The 15,901-nt window shown below is 32.2% G+C and overlaps 1 protein-coding gene across 1 annotated transcript in view; it reads left to right on the forward strand.

Moving 5' to 3' along the window:
- The first annotated feature begins 783 nt into the window (after positions 1–783).
- Positions 784–15,901, forward strand: part of LOC129216083 (uncharacterized) — an 84,030-nt gene continuing 68,912 nt past the window's right edge. Inside the window, exon 1 of the mRNA XM_054850231.1 lies at positions 784–865. The gene's annotated coding sequence lies outside the window, so the exon portion shown is untranslated. The remainder of the gene's footprint in view (positions 866–15,901) is intronic.

Genomic DNA, 15,901 nt, shown 5'->3' on the forward strand with positions numbered 1-15,901 from the left:
AAAGGTTTTATCAACCATTTTTGCCCGTGGGAATCAAATTGGAATCACCGAATGTGCTTCCAAGTGTATGAACGTAATTTTCTGCGTCAAAAATATGTATTTCAACTGTTTTCATATTGTCAATAGCATCCCTGAACTAGCTTGTCCAGTTATCCAAACTTTTGCTCATCCGAAAATAGGGCTGTTTCGACAGATTCGGTTTATCGGCGTTGTACTGTGCTTCAAGTGTCATTTTAAGAGAATTTTTTGTGATGTGGGGTGGGGCTCCTTCAAAAAACTTTATGCAGTCGAACCTGGTTCAAGCGAAATCGCTTTACATGAATTACTTTTTTGGTCCAGTGACTTTACAATCATATAATAATTTATCGGATTAGATGAAACACGGACGAAACAAACTAATTGTCATGATCCTGTGAGTTTCAAATTCTTGATGTTCGACTGAAATTTATTCCAAGTATTTACCCTACTTTTCGACGAAATTTAAAATTTTCTCCCCCCTCAAACATATTAAAGGACAAGGTTGAAACTGAAAAACAGGGGGGGGGGGGGCTATTTCGGGAATTCCTAAAGTAGGGGACACCATTCTAAAGCTTCCGTAAGCATAAGGAAAAAAAATCAAGATTACTTCTTGAAGGAATTGTATTTTTATTTATCTGTCTGAAAAATATTGCGAAGTTCAAAACAAATGACGATGCATTTGGCGGTATTTGGCGAAAAGAGATGACTGTTTGGTAACCCCGGAACGTGCTCTACTACGCAAGATTATAATCTCTTCAATCTGGAACGAAGTCTTCCGCGTACGCTGGTCCTCGTTGGGCATGGGATTAAAACAATAAAAAATGTGCTTTTGTATGCTGTCAACAGGGTAAGTTTTTTAATTTTCCCAAATTGTTTTGTGTTTATAGAAATGCGCTATTGCATTTGACACTATGTTTTATGAGGTTTGAATAAGATGTTGGTATAATATTTTTTGTTGAGTAAATTTTCTAAATTATTATATTGTTTTGAGAAGATTTTTTTTTTTTTTTCATTTTATATACAGTCATGTTTGGGGGGGAAATTGAGCTGAGAGGAACTATGATTAATGACACTTTAGAAGATGAAAATTAAAAACAAAAATTGAAATTAAAGCTTTATTTTCTATTTGAAGCAGAGAGTTTTGAACGCAGATCCGTGTTTTCACATTTTTTCTCTTAAAATTCATTTTCTGAAATTGAACAAAGGAAATCTGCTATGAGTTAATCCCGGTTCCAATTTTATCACCAAAAAGCACACCCTCTCTTTTTTATGATAAAGTTAGAACCGGGGCAGATCTGTCTTTTAGGGGGGTTCAGGGGGATCAATTGCTCACCCTGGATTTGATTAATTAATGTATTTTCATATAAAAAAGTATTAAATTTGATATCATAAATAATCCTTAGATGAAAATGTATGACAAACCCTGTTACAAAAAATAACAATATACTTTTACAACGCAGAAACAACTGCTATTAGATTTAATTTTCACTTATGTCGAATAAATGCTATAGCTCCATTTTGACGCTCTTAATTTTTCAATTTTACAATAAAATTTATGTTTTGAAAAGCTTTTGATGCTTCTTAAATATTGATTTAAAGAAAAAGACTGAATAAAAAAAAATTAATTTGAATTTTGACATCTTGAATTCAAATTATGTTCTTCGCAATCACGAGTGTGTGTATGTAGGCGTGTGTGTTTGTGTGTGGGGGTATGTGTTTGTGTGTTGGGGTTATGCGTATGTGTGTGTAGGCATATGTGTTTGTGTCTGTGTGCTGGCATAAGTGTGTGGGGAGTTGTGTGTATGAATGTGTGTGTGGGGGGGTATGCGTATGTGTGTGTAGGCATATGTGTTTGTGTCTGTGTGCAGGCATGTATGTGTGGGTAGTTGAGCGTATGTGTGTGTATGTGTGGGTGTCTGTATCTATGCGTGTGTATATGTGTGTAGGTGTATGTGTGTGTGTGTTTGTGTATGTATGCGCGTGTGTGTAGGACATGGATGCAACCTGGGGACGGTTTTCGCTATAGGAACAGCATCGTGAGGAGCCCGTCGACGGTGATGGTGCGGAGAGTGGCGGTGGGAAAAATCAAAAGACGGCAAAAACAGTCAAATGAGAACAATAAGCAATCGTGATTGCTTAAAAAAATAAATAAATAAATAAATAAAAAAAAAAATAAATAAAAGGAAAGAAAGAAAAAAGAAACGCATGCATGCTCTTGACATTCCCATTGTTATAATAATTATTTTTGAATACATGTGTTTTCTGTTTCATTTTGGAGTAACATCTTGTTTTCTTGGTTTCATAGTACAGTCGAGTCCCGACTTACGCGAGGGATACGTTCCCAGACCCCTCGCGTAAGTCGAAATTTCGCGTTGTAGTAAAGGGTATGCTTACGACTTTTTGATAAACACAAACAATTATTTTAGACACTTGTAAGCACTCTTCACACTGCTTTAAAACATTTCTTAAATATATATGTCAACGTTTTCCACATAAATAACTCATATTATATTACATTTAATAAAAACCTACGTTATTCAATTTTTTACGACTGTTATGATGCACAAAATCACTGATCAATGGGAGAGTGAGAGAAAGTGCAATGCTGTATGTACAATACGCAATAATAGTAATAACGAAATGCAACTCTATTACACTACTCTACAGTAGATAAATAAGTAATACTTGCTATAACTAGAGTCCCTAACTAAAAAACAGAACATGATGATGGTTGGTGCTCATCCGTTTGATATCATTGTTCTCCTACATACAAGGCCCGACTAACTGAAAGTAAGGCCCAAGGGCCACAATATTTTGGAGCCCCCCCCCCCCTCTATTCCATCACTTTAAATCAATCAAAATAATGTTTAAATAATGTTTAACATTTATTTAAAACATGATTTTTTAATTTTTTTTTATAAAAATACATGATTTTTTAATGTCATGCATAATTTTTTACAAAATATGGGGCCCCTTAGGAAGATGGGGGCCCAGGCCTAGTTGACCTGTGCGTTAATCAGGGTCTGCCTACATATCGAGGATCTTCACTTTTTCTTTAATTTTAAGAAACTTTCCTAGCTTAAGCTGAAACAGCACGCTTAGATACTATTATGTTAAATTAACTTTCACATTTAGAGTGGAAAATACGGAGTGGTTATTTGTATACAGTAACAAAGCGATGATTCGACTAGTGCGGCGTGGGAGCCTACCCACTCCAGTGATTCATCCATTCACGAAACCAATATTTAGTAGCCAGTATCAAAGACGATACTTACGTACGCCCAGAGATTCCTTAACGAAAATGATCGTGTTGCAGACGAGGAATTCACGTTAGCTCGAAAAATCGTTACTCGTGAAGAACTCGCGTTACAGCCGTTTCGCGTAAGTCGAATCGCGTTGTAGCGAGAGTCGACTGTACCTCTAACGATTCTTTCTTTTGTTTTTCTTTTTCGGTAGAAAACAAGGAGTTTTCATCAAGGTTGTTATGATTTACTTTTCTTTTAGAGCGAGTTCCCATTTGTAACTCTCATTACTGTTGATGTTTTTTTTTGTTGTAACACTTTCATTTACCCTTTATCAATGTATTTTGTCGGATTACATTATTTTTTGGCGCTAGTTCGATCATGTTGGATATAAATACGGACTTGAATACACATAGAATTGTATGTGAAGCAATTAACTGCTTCCCGACGCTTGGGATGAATCGCTCTTTTCATTTCCGAAGGAGAATTAAGTGTCGCAAACGTACATAGAATTTGCAAAGTTTTTGACTTTCATCCAAATTGAAATTAAATTCAGTTTTTAAAGTGTAAAAATTCTGTTTAAGGCGGACACTGATCATACTATTGAAGGTTTTCATAAAATCTGCAGAGGTTGAAAAAATATTTTCAAAACAAATGAAACTCTCTAAAAATAGAAAACATTGAAAAATATATACTGATTTGTAGCAATAAAAGCAATTAGTATGCATGCCATTTTCTGTCTAAATAATTGTTTTAATAAATATTCATCGTTACAATAACAAAATGCAGAAATAGAAAAATCTCACCTCATATTCAAAAGTGAGTTTTTCTCTACGTAAATACAAAAAAATAACTAAATAAAATTTAAAAAAAATGAATGAATACTTTTAATTTTCTAATGCATATTTCAAAAGTTTTTAGTGCTATTTCAATAATTTTTAGTTTATTTTAGTTAGTTTAGTTTGTACACAAATGTTTTCGAGAAAAAATAGAGTTTTAAAATGTCGAATATCTCGAAGTATTCTTGTGCTAACCTTACATTTGGTTTTCATTTCGATTGAAGATTACACGACGCGACGAGCTCATTTCATTCGGACCTAGATATTTTTAGAAACCTTTCCCGCATGAATTTCTATGAAAATATCGCTGACACAAGCTGTCCAAAAATGAAATAAATTAATATTTTGAAAAACTTTAGAAGATTTTTTAATTTTTTTTTACATATTTTTTTTCTAGTTGAATTATAAGAAAGGGAAAATGTGTGTCAGCCTTGTCTTTCTCTCTTTTGACCTGTGCCCGTCCTCTCTCTAATAGATTTTGAAGAACCCGTGCGACTTGAATAGAGCCTTTTGTTGTTGTTGTTGAAAATTCCTTGAGTATCAAAATCAGTTTTCCATTTTTTGATTTGAAGACAATTCTATTTTTGAGTTCAAAAATAGAACGTAACTATCTCTCTCTCTCTCTCTTTGAAAAGAAAAATCACTTCTCTTTTTCTCTTAGCAATAATGGCAAAGGAGGGAAAAAAATCATCTATTGATTCAATACTTAAAGTGCTTTATTTTTCACAAAAAAAGTAAGAGCTGTGAACGATTTTTTTTGTAGAAGCTTAGTGTATACAATTATTTTTGAGATATAAATCTCTTACTTTCCTTCTTAATTTTTTTATATTAAGCATTTTTTGATCTGATTTGTTTCAGAATTTTTGTTCTATTTACAACTGTTCAAAAAATAAAAAAAAAATAAAAATAAGAATCCTCTGAGAGAATTGAATCCCATGTGTATCCTAACTAACAGACAAATTTATTCCGAAAAACCACTAGAAAGAATTCCCCCTTTTTTTTCCTCGAAGAAGCAGAGGAAAAAAGGCATGAATAAGACAAATAACTACTGAGATGCAAATCTATTTTCCTTTTTAATATTTTAAATTAATATTCGTGGGCTTTTTTGGAAACCATTTAGAAACAATTAAAAAAAAAGTGACTTTGAAAAGTACTGAATAAAAATTGTTTTTATTTTTTCTCTTTACCAGTTTAGTTTTTAAATTTTATATTGAGGTAATTAAATTAGTTTCGTTTTTCTTACATTTTTACATTAAATTCGTCACAATTAAATACAAGTTTCGAAAATGTCTCCAGAACTATAATCTGATCTCCATTTTTTGAAACATTTGTACTTGAATTCTCATGTATGAAGAAAATTCATTAAAACGTAATGAACGACGTTTATTTTTCATAAAATTAAGCGCATAAATTAAATGAGAACAAGTTTTCAACCCTGAGTCAAGTGGTTTCGAAACATTCAAGTGCAATTCCAAAAACCAATGCTAATGAGTTTCGAGCCTATGTTGTTTACTGACATTTAATTAAATGTAACCTTTACATTTCAGCCAATCTTATTTTTTTGGTTGCTTACGCATATTTTATTTATTTATTTATTTTTTTTTTCATATTTAATTGAATAATGGGTATTTTAACCATAATAAAAATTCTATATAAAAATTGAAAGAAAATGTTCAAGAAATAACACACAAAATATGGTCACTCTAACATGGGCTATGTTGCTTTTCAAGTATATTCCACTTCATGCAAATTTTCCATTTTATATTTCCTTACGTTAATTTCATCTCTCTCTCTCTCTCTCTGTTTTTTTTTTTTTTTTTTTTTAAATGTAGGCTCTAAAAATTAATAAACAGTTTCTTAGCACATTAGTAAAAACATTTTATCGGAAAAGTAAAACACTGCAATATTTTATGAAAGCGTAACTACTTCTAAATAAACATATTGTTACATTTCAAACCCCAAAAGTTAAATGTGCGCATTAGAAATATACTTAAACATATCGTTTGATTTGAAAAGGAAAAAAAAAAAAAATACTGTGAGTGTGTGCAGAGAAAATATCAAGTATAGCCAACTAAATATAAACATTAGCTGAAATGTATCTATTTCCAAATGAATCGGTGAAATTGCTTGTTAGTGGTGGACGCAAATCTCTGACCACTTCTCCGTGGTAGGTCAGTGGGCCAGAAAACTGCAGGCACTTGCCAAACTTGCCGCTGGACATCTTTCTCTTCTTCATATCATTACTCACGCTATATTTTTTTCTTTCTTTTTCTTGTTAAAGTTTTTCCCTCGTCAAAGCAAGGTTAATGATATTAAAAGAGATTGTAGTGGACGTACGGGTGAAGGAAAGTTTTTGGGTGTCTTTTCTTTTTTGGTTGTTGAACTTCAAGCGATGAGAACACTTTAGATACAAGAACAAAATTCAATGATTTTGTACATGAAATTCGGCTTCATCTTACTTTTGCCTTCCTTTTATTCAAGGCCGTAACGAGAAATTGTTTTGGGAAGGGTTTCTTCGTCTTACTTCTAGCTGTTCCACATTATACTATATTTTTATTATTATTATTGCATCACATAAAACCTACATCTCGTAGGTTTTAGAGAATGTCTTTGAAAATCTATTTTGTTAAAAAACACATCCATGAGTGGTATACATTTTAGATGAAATGGAATTTTGTCACTGAGACAGAAAAAAAAAAAAAAAAAAAAAAACAGGAGCGATAGGGTGTAAAATTTATTCTAAAACATTCCAATTTGATTTGAGAATTTAGTAGAACTAAATTTCAACTCGATTTGTTTTTTAATAAACTTTTTTAACCAATTATAAGCATTTGGCACCTTGTTTTTTGCAAATCAAAAGCAAAATAAATTTATTGTTATGGTGTAATAATATTAGCATATTATTCTAATACATTTTCTATTATGAATTAATCATTTAATTAAAATAGAATCATTAGCTTTAGAATTTCATAAATCCAAAAAAAAAAAATTAATTACACATTGATGCTGCTTATTTTAGATCATAATTTACTTAAAAGTAATAAAATTTAACAATGTGAATAAGCGGTTGGGCATGATTGCAGTATTATATACAATAGTAGAAAATAAACTCAATGGGAAAGTCAAATGAAATGCTTAGAGACATATATACAAAACAAAGATTTATATATTGACAAAAAATGTTTTATAACTGTTATATTTTTCGAGCTAATGTGCTTGTTTTATAAATGCTATTACATGCATTACAATTTATTTTAACACTCATTTGATTTATTAACACACTTACATAAACTTCAACTGATCTTATTTTTTTAATTTTCACTTTAAAATACTTTACAATCAATTGTTTATATACATATTTATGTGTGCTATTTTTATATTAAAATATTACTTGAATAGGAAAAATTTATATATAATTATATTTATTATTTTCAAACTTCAACTTTTTAACTCAAAACTTTCAGTTTACTGATAAAATGGACAAAATGGACGAAATGGACAAAATGACATTTTGTCCGGGACTGTTTTTTCCGGCGGTTTTTTCCGGGGTGGACAAAATAGGACAACCCTGACTGCAGTAATTGCTTTATTCCCCCGCCCTTCTTTTTTCATCTTTTGCGTTGGAACATTTAACTATTCATTTGTTTTACTTGAAAATAACTGAATATTTAGGCTTTTTACGTAAGAACCAAAATCGATCTTGGATTCTTACGATAACGATCGTTTACCGTTATTTTCAGAAAAGGCATTTTGAATTATTTAATTGAGTGGATTATTCTACTTTTCCCAAAGGTCAATGTCTCCAGTCAACTACATATATAATTAAAGTGCAACATCGTTTCTCCGGACTAATAGACAATCTGGAAAATCAAAAATCTGAATTATCGGGATAACATGGGTAATCATCCAAACATAGCTTCAAATAGGCAGATTTACCATTTTTTATGTAATTTTGTTACAAAATATACTGCTAATTAATATATCTAAATAAAAATAAAATGTTTGGCGTACTTACGTTACGATCATGCTATCAGAATGTAAAAATTATCTACCGATGTGAGCATACAATCAAAAAAAAGAAAAAAGAAAGAAAACAGTTTGCAAGTTTTATCCCGATTATCCGGAGACACGAATCAAGGAGGGCCGGATAAACAAGTTTCTATTGTAAAATAAAAAAATAACAACGTTTTATCGCAATAAAACGTTGTTATTTCTTATTTTACTTTCGAAATATAAAGGTATTTATTTAATACTTAAGGACCTGTTGTATTTAGAGATTTTCGCACCTTCTGAAACATTAGTCTTAACCTTGTCGCTGCTTGTCATAAATTCATAATTTGTAACCTTTTGATTGTAATCATTTTGTTCGTGTTTATTTTGTCCTTGAATATTACATTAGGTATATTTTTGTATCTCTCATTCAATGCGAGCCGAATGAGAGATGATTGCGGTCAGTCAAATGAAATGTCCTATCTTATTATACGTTACGACACATTAAATGTCCGATTGTCTGAGACAATGGCAGAGCTAGCAAGTTGTAAGGTTCTTACATTAAAGAACAATTTATCTCATTCTTATCTAAGCCGGGGAGTTGTTCTCTGAAATCATAGAGAACAGTATTACCAGCGGACATAAAGGCAAATCCATGGTAAGAGAAGTATCAATTGTTACACAAAACATTTTACCAAGACCCCAAAAATATGTAATACATATCCTCATTTCATTGCATGAACTTGGTGAAGAACATGGACCCTACTTCTTTAAGATGCAATAAAATTTTAAAGATTTTTAGAAATAATATTCAAATGATACATGTTTTGGCTCAAGAACGGGCGTATCCAGGACGAAACTTAAAATTTTGGGAAGATGGAAGTTCTCAATTTGCCTAATGAAATTCACAATTTCGCCGAATGATGATAATTTTGCCGAATGGAACTTAAAAATTTTGCGAAGTGATGATAATTTTGAACTACGAAAAACTACTGAGAAAAGAAAGAATGAAGAAAATCGGTTCACAAACAGAGGAGAAATCGGTATCGAAAGAAAACGGCTTGCATACTAATATATAAAGATTATGCCGAATGTAACTCAAAATTTGGCCGAACGATAATGATTTATCGAACAGAACTCCAAATTTTGCCGAATCGTCAGACAAAATGTGACGAGTAAGAAAATTTTTACGAGGTCTCACTGACCTCCCATGGGAGTGCCTCTGGGCGTATCCAATGATACACGTTCACGTTCCTGCGATAAAATAAGGATTTAACATATTTTGAGTATTTAACGGGTGTTTTGTGTTACAATTGATACTTCTATTAAAATGGAAGTATTGCTCATAAGTAAACTCCGCTTGCTTGTGCTCTTGTGTTAATATTTTAAGAACGTTTTCCATTTTGTTATATTTCATGGCTTCAACCAATTACTTCTGATTGGCCATATGTTACTTCTGTCGCCTCTAATTGAAATAATAATCTATTTTGAAACGTTACAGAAGGTTCGTTTATTTTAAATTTATTTTTCTTATTGCTACTTATTGTTTAAAAAAATTATTACTTTTTACAGTAGTTCCTTGAAAAATTAAGAAACGGCTTGCTTGCATAATTTGGTAGACAAAAATACGCATAATAAGTATTGTATCTTCCATAAAGATGGCACAGTGTTATTAACAATTACCTTAAGTGATGGGCAAAAATAAATAGCTTTGTTCAAATAATGTGGCAAAGATTAAATTCAAATGATGGAGGATTAAATTCAAATTTAAGTCAATAATTAAAACGATTTTTTCACATTTTTGAGATGAGCCACTATTGGCGCCAGTTAGCGGTATGTCGTTGTTCATCTCGAAATTTCTTATGTGATGGATATATTTCCTGAGAATATTGCAACGTAATTACTTTAAGTTATTGAAAAGAATATATTTTTCTCTGTAAAAGAGGAAGAAAACTTCTCCACGGTGTCTTTTTTTTTTCTCTCTTGAAAACCTATTATTGCTCTATTTCTTTTCGATTTTTAGAGAAACACAGCGATGTCTTTACACATCATGGAAGCTTTCTCAAAAACTTCCTTAATCCATTGTACAATTAATCAAGCCACGTTCTGTCTTCTTTACACATGAGTGAATGCATTAATCGGTGCAGCATTGTCTGATATCAAGGGTCGAAGACAATGCGGAAATTCAGTTAAATTTTAAAGTAGCTAACCTGACCCAGTGAAGATCTTTTTGTTATTTTCTCCACGCATCCTATTGATATTCTTTAAAAAAACTACAAAATAATTGTTCGGTTAATTTGTTATTCATGGCTGGTTTTAAACTTTGGGAAACAAAACAGCTTGATGAGGTTTAAAATGTCGACTGACTTAAATTACAACTATAATAACGAAACATGACCTCATAAACTCTTAATACCTGCAATTTTTCAACATTTTTGAAAAAACATGCTGAATGCCCTTAATACTTCTGTTTTCAAACATTTCGATTTCCTTTTCCCCTACATTTCAATATTTTCGTTGAACGCGTGAACTCTACAACAAACGACCAAGTTACCTAGCATTTACGACAGAACCATGGGTGAATTCTTGCCCGATTTCCTGTGTCTTTTCGAATGTCTTTCTGGCAAAGGGGGAACGATAAAATAATCCTCTTTCCGCGGTTCACTTGCTTGGCGGAACTGAGGATTCAAATTATCCTAACAATTTTCCGAACCTTTTAAACATCATTTTTTTTTTCTATTCGTGGATGGTTTCTTGTCTTCGTGTGTGTGGGTTAATGGGCAAAGAATTCGTTGGTCTCGTGTTCCAATGAGCTTCAAATAGCTATATTATTAGAAAGAGGCTCGTTGGTGTACATGCCCCGGGCTTTTCTGCGCGCACTATTTTCTCTTAGATATCACCTGGATAATGTGATTGAACTTTTAGTTATCCGCCAACTCTTTTCAACAAAATGGCGAAGTTGGATGATTGTCTGATGGTTAACACCTCAATGTGACTATTTTGACAACAAATAGGCGAAAACGTTATCCACGAAACAATATTTCATTGTTTCAGATACTGGGGTAACTTCACATCATTTCGTATTTTTAGTATGCAGTCAAACCTCGTTAACGCGAAATGGTTTAACGTGAAATGTAACTTTGCGTGAAAAACTTGTTCTGTCTCGCGAGTTAACAATTACTGAATTTATCGGATAAGATGAAATTCGGTTACCATGAAATAATTCTCATGATGAATTTCACTGTATCGAAGATCAACTGTTTTTGACTTCCGAAGAAATGGTAGAGGACCTGATGCTGCACTGTGCTGGCAAATTTATGATATCTCTTTTATTTCGCAAAATACTGAAAAAACACTTATTTCCGTAATTTTTGTACAAAGGGAGATATCGGTGATTTCGCGAGCTGACTATTTCGCGTAGTTCATATGAACCTAAAAAAATTTGCCACGAAAAAATATTTCACGAGGATTAAATCTTCGCGATTATGACGGGCTCGTAATACTCGCGAAAATTTGTACTTTTGCAGTGCAAAGCAGTGAGTAACGAATTAATGGTGTCTCACTCTTTCCTCATTGAAAGTTATTAACTCTAGCTACCATTCTCAAACAAAGAAAATTAATAACATCATTCTGCTGCTGAAATGAACGTTAGTTAATAGGTCAATGTAAGATTATTGACACCAGTCTGAACAGTTCAGAAACAGTGCAGCAAGCAATGGCGATATTTTACTTCCATATGTTCTTACTATGATGACATAGTTATTTTTCTTATGTGAGACTAGAAAGCAACCTTTTTTCTAAAATATTGTTCGCAGTATACCCCAACGACAATACAGTAAGGGAATGCAGGACAGAGTGTAAAAATTGAGATAACTTGACTTTTTTTCAAAATAAACAAATTGGAAATGTGTTTTGAAAATGCATAAAGAAAGAACAATGTTTTTCCAATAAAACTTGCACTGAAAAATTGTTTTTAATTTTTAACAGTATATTTGTACCTTCAAAAAAAAAAAAAAAAAAAAAAGTAAAATTTCCTTTTTTTCCCTTCTATGGTGAAAATTAAATATTTTTCTAACAAATAGTAACATTACAATATGAGTATCAATTTTTGAAAATTGCTTGTATTATCATTTCATATGTTTTTGCCTTCAGAGGTAACTGTTTCTTGACTGGAATAGGCTACACGTGTTACGACATCGTTAAAATTTTACCAGAAAGGTGATGCTAAAAACAGTAAATAGTTCACTATTTCACATTGCCCCATAATGGGCAATGTGAACCCTGCCAACAATCTTTCAAGTTGGAAAGTAGTAATAAGAAATATTGTCTGTGGTCAGGAAAATAGTTAAATTAATAACGATCAAGTTTTAAATAAAATGTTGGTTTAAAATAAATGGAATGTTAGGAATAAGTTAACCGTGCTATGTGCATTAGAATAACTAGTACGAAACACAAATAATTCGTGGAACTAAATCAATTAAAAATAACTAGCTTAATAATGATAATAAAAGTCGAAAAAAGGAATGGGTGATGTTTATTCTTCATAAAACCGAACTCGGTTTCGTTTGGCAGAGCAGAGAATAATTATTTATGGTATGAAATTAATTAGTTTATATTTTATACGATTAATCATTCTACGTGTTTTTTTTTTCTGCGAACTCTTGCAAAAGAGTTATTTCGACGCGTATCACTTTTTCCAGGAATATATTTCAGGGCCTCACCATGCAAATAAAAGCGATATTTGTTGCTCCCAGTTTCTGGAAATCTGGCATCGAATTTATAATCGTGTTGAAAACTATTCTCAAGCATCTGTACAAGCTCAGGGTCATCGCTGCTTCCCAAAAGACCGGTCTAAATTCTTGCTTCCAGTTATAAATAGAGATTTGTCTGAAAATAAGCAGTTTTAAGAGCAGTGCTTTCGAATAAGTGGTAAAAGAAAAAACAAAGCGTTCTAGAAACATCCTGCTTTTATCATAAATTTTACGTCAAAAGTTTACGTTTACGACTCCTTTTCGGAGATGTTTATAAAACATCTGGCTAACTAAAACGTAAACTTGTAAATTGTTTTTCTGGAGCTGGTTTAATTCGTAATTAATTTTAAATCTGATACATGAGAAATTTTCTTTGAGAATGTTCTTTACGTAGCATCATAGTTCAGTGGAAATGAGCTCGAGGGTTTTTAATTTTTGCACTTGAAAAAAAAGTTATGGGTTATGATTTATTTTTAGGGTATTTTTGATGTCCAGCAATTGACTATTGACTATGCATACGTTATGAATTGACAGTATGAATTTACAATATGTTACTTTTGTTCACTGACTCTTTTTCAGCCTACACCTACCCAGATACCTATAAAAGTATGGTGACGATAGAGAATAGCGCGCGAAATAGGAAGGTAATGTTGGTGACCAAAATTAAAAATTGCGCAAAATCTATAGGAGTGCGAATAAAAGGAAAAAGTCTAGAGTGAGGGTAAAAAAATAAAATAAATATAAGGAAAAAAAACTTAATTTCACCACGAGTTTTAGCAAACTTCTTTTGCTGCGATTCATTTCCCAATTATCGACAATTTTAACGTTGATTTTTTGAGTATATCAATAAATATCGCCAATGGCGCCAAACTGATCCCAGAATCCAATTATCATTTTTGTCGTAAAATTTGCCTCTGTATCGCCAAACTGGCGACATGAACTTGGTTACTAAAGCTTGGCGATATATATGACTAAGTAATTGCCTATTTGTGACATTATTTCAGTCTGCACCGAAGTTTATCCCGATTTGTCCCAAGAAACGTGTTAACGCCCCTTTTTGGAACATTCGAATGCAACCAAATGGAGAGATGCACAACTAGTCCCGCTCAGTCTACATATAAAACGTACATACGTCGTACATATGTACGTAGCACACACAGACGTCACAATAAAAGTCGTGATAATTAAATCGGGAAGCGTCAAAATGGATATTTCGGTTGTCCATGGTAAATATGTACGTACAAACGTGCCGAAAAAACTGCACAACATTCATTTAGGGGTGAGTGAAATGGAAACTAAGGCCGAATTTTTTGAATGAACATTTTTCGCGAATACATTACTTCCTGTATTTCGTACAAGTAGGAAATAAAACCAGAATAAAAAATTTCTACTGCCTGTCTAACAACAGATATTAAAAGTAATTTTCTTGCTCTACTAAAAAACGTAGCTGACATCGTTGCTATCTAAATGAAACAAAAAATGCTGTAAAGCGGATAAATTATTTTTCTTCTTTTGTAATTGAAGTGTTGAGAACGCAATCCATGGCTCCGCGTGCAGCACACGTGACTCCGCCATTGTGTAATTGTGTTCATTTATGATTTGCATCTGCTGCTTATATGTTATTCTTTCTCAATCGTCCAGTTTCCTCGTAGCAAGCTTTCTCTCCGAATGAAATCCGAAAGTGCCCTTTCAAGTTAATTTAATTGCATTTTGAATAACTTAATTCAAATGTCACGCTGCTCGGCTGCTATAAATACTCCATAGCTTAACCTGTTATTGCTATGTTTAAGATATGACATAAATAGTTAAGCAACTGGTTCTGGAAAGAACTCTTAGCGTAGTTGTTGCAGTAGTTATGACTTCCTACGGGTAGTGGATTTAAACATAGAGAGGTTTGGTTTTCAATGGAAGAATCTTATAATGTTAGTTTGCACTGCACATTTTCGAAAAAGTGCGCTTTTTCAGAAGAACTTAGTTAATTTTTAAGCACTTTTATTATACTTGGCCAGATTGTCACGGAGAAATTTGAGGCCTGGTTTTTCTTATATCTCTGCAATTAAAGCTCTTAGAGACTTCGGGATTTCACTAAATGATTTACTTAATCTTAAGGTACAATTTAGTGCTGAAAAATTAAAATTCTAAAATAAAATTACTATTTCAGTTAGGATGGAAAACAGCAAATTTTATGTAATTTCCTTATTAAATGTTTAAATATAAAACCCATTGTTACAAATTTTGTTGCCTTGCAACAGTAATGTTAAAAGCAATTATAATGAAAATTTTGAATCAGTGCCCACTGCTTAAAGTTTTAGACACGTATATAGGCTTTTTCCCTTTTAGTACCGAGCATTTATATGAAAAAATAAGGTGAAGTTTCGTGAGGGTAAAATTATTCTATTTCTGAAATATATTTACACTAAAAAGAATAAAATAACAGATTTTTATTAAAAATACCAAGCACTTTGCATAATGCACTCAAAAGGACAAAATAATTTTTCTGATTCAGAAAGAACAATTTAAGAATTCCTGCAGTTTTCGAAAATTACAAGAAAATGACACCACAAATGAAGAAAAGTGCGGTTCTAGTCATTGCAAACCAAACTTTCCCAATAAGAAAAATATGTATGTTTCAACACTCAAAGTTATGATTGAAAGCTAGATAATGATAATAAATTCTCTTCATGACTTGAGCCGCACTTTTCTTCGTTTGCGGTGTCATTTTCTTGGAATTTTCGAAAACTGCAGGAATTCTTAAATTGTTCTTTCTGACCCAGAAAAATTATTTTGTCCTTTTGAGAGCATTATGAAAAGTGTTTGTTATTTTTTTAAAAAAATCTGTTATTATGTAGTGATGGACCGAAATTTGAACGAGCTGATGTGTGCATCACATGACTTCCTTTTACTCCAATTTAATGTCATTTCCCCATTATTCGCTATTTTAATGTGATTCAATATTTATTCTCTAAATATCACCAACAATGGCCAAATTGAAACCAAAAAAAGAACTCCGCCAAATTTGTCGCCAAGTTGGCGACAAAACTTGGCGACCAAAAGACTGGCG

The sequence above is a fragment of the Uloborus diversus genome, chromosome 2 (assembly GCF_026930045.1).
Source record: "Uloborus diversus isolate 005 chromosome 2, Udiv.v.3.1, whole genome shotgun sequence".
NCBI classification, from domain to species: domain Eukaryota; kingdom Metazoa; phylum Arthropoda; class Arachnida; order Araneae; family Uloboridae; genus Uloborus; species Uloborus diversus.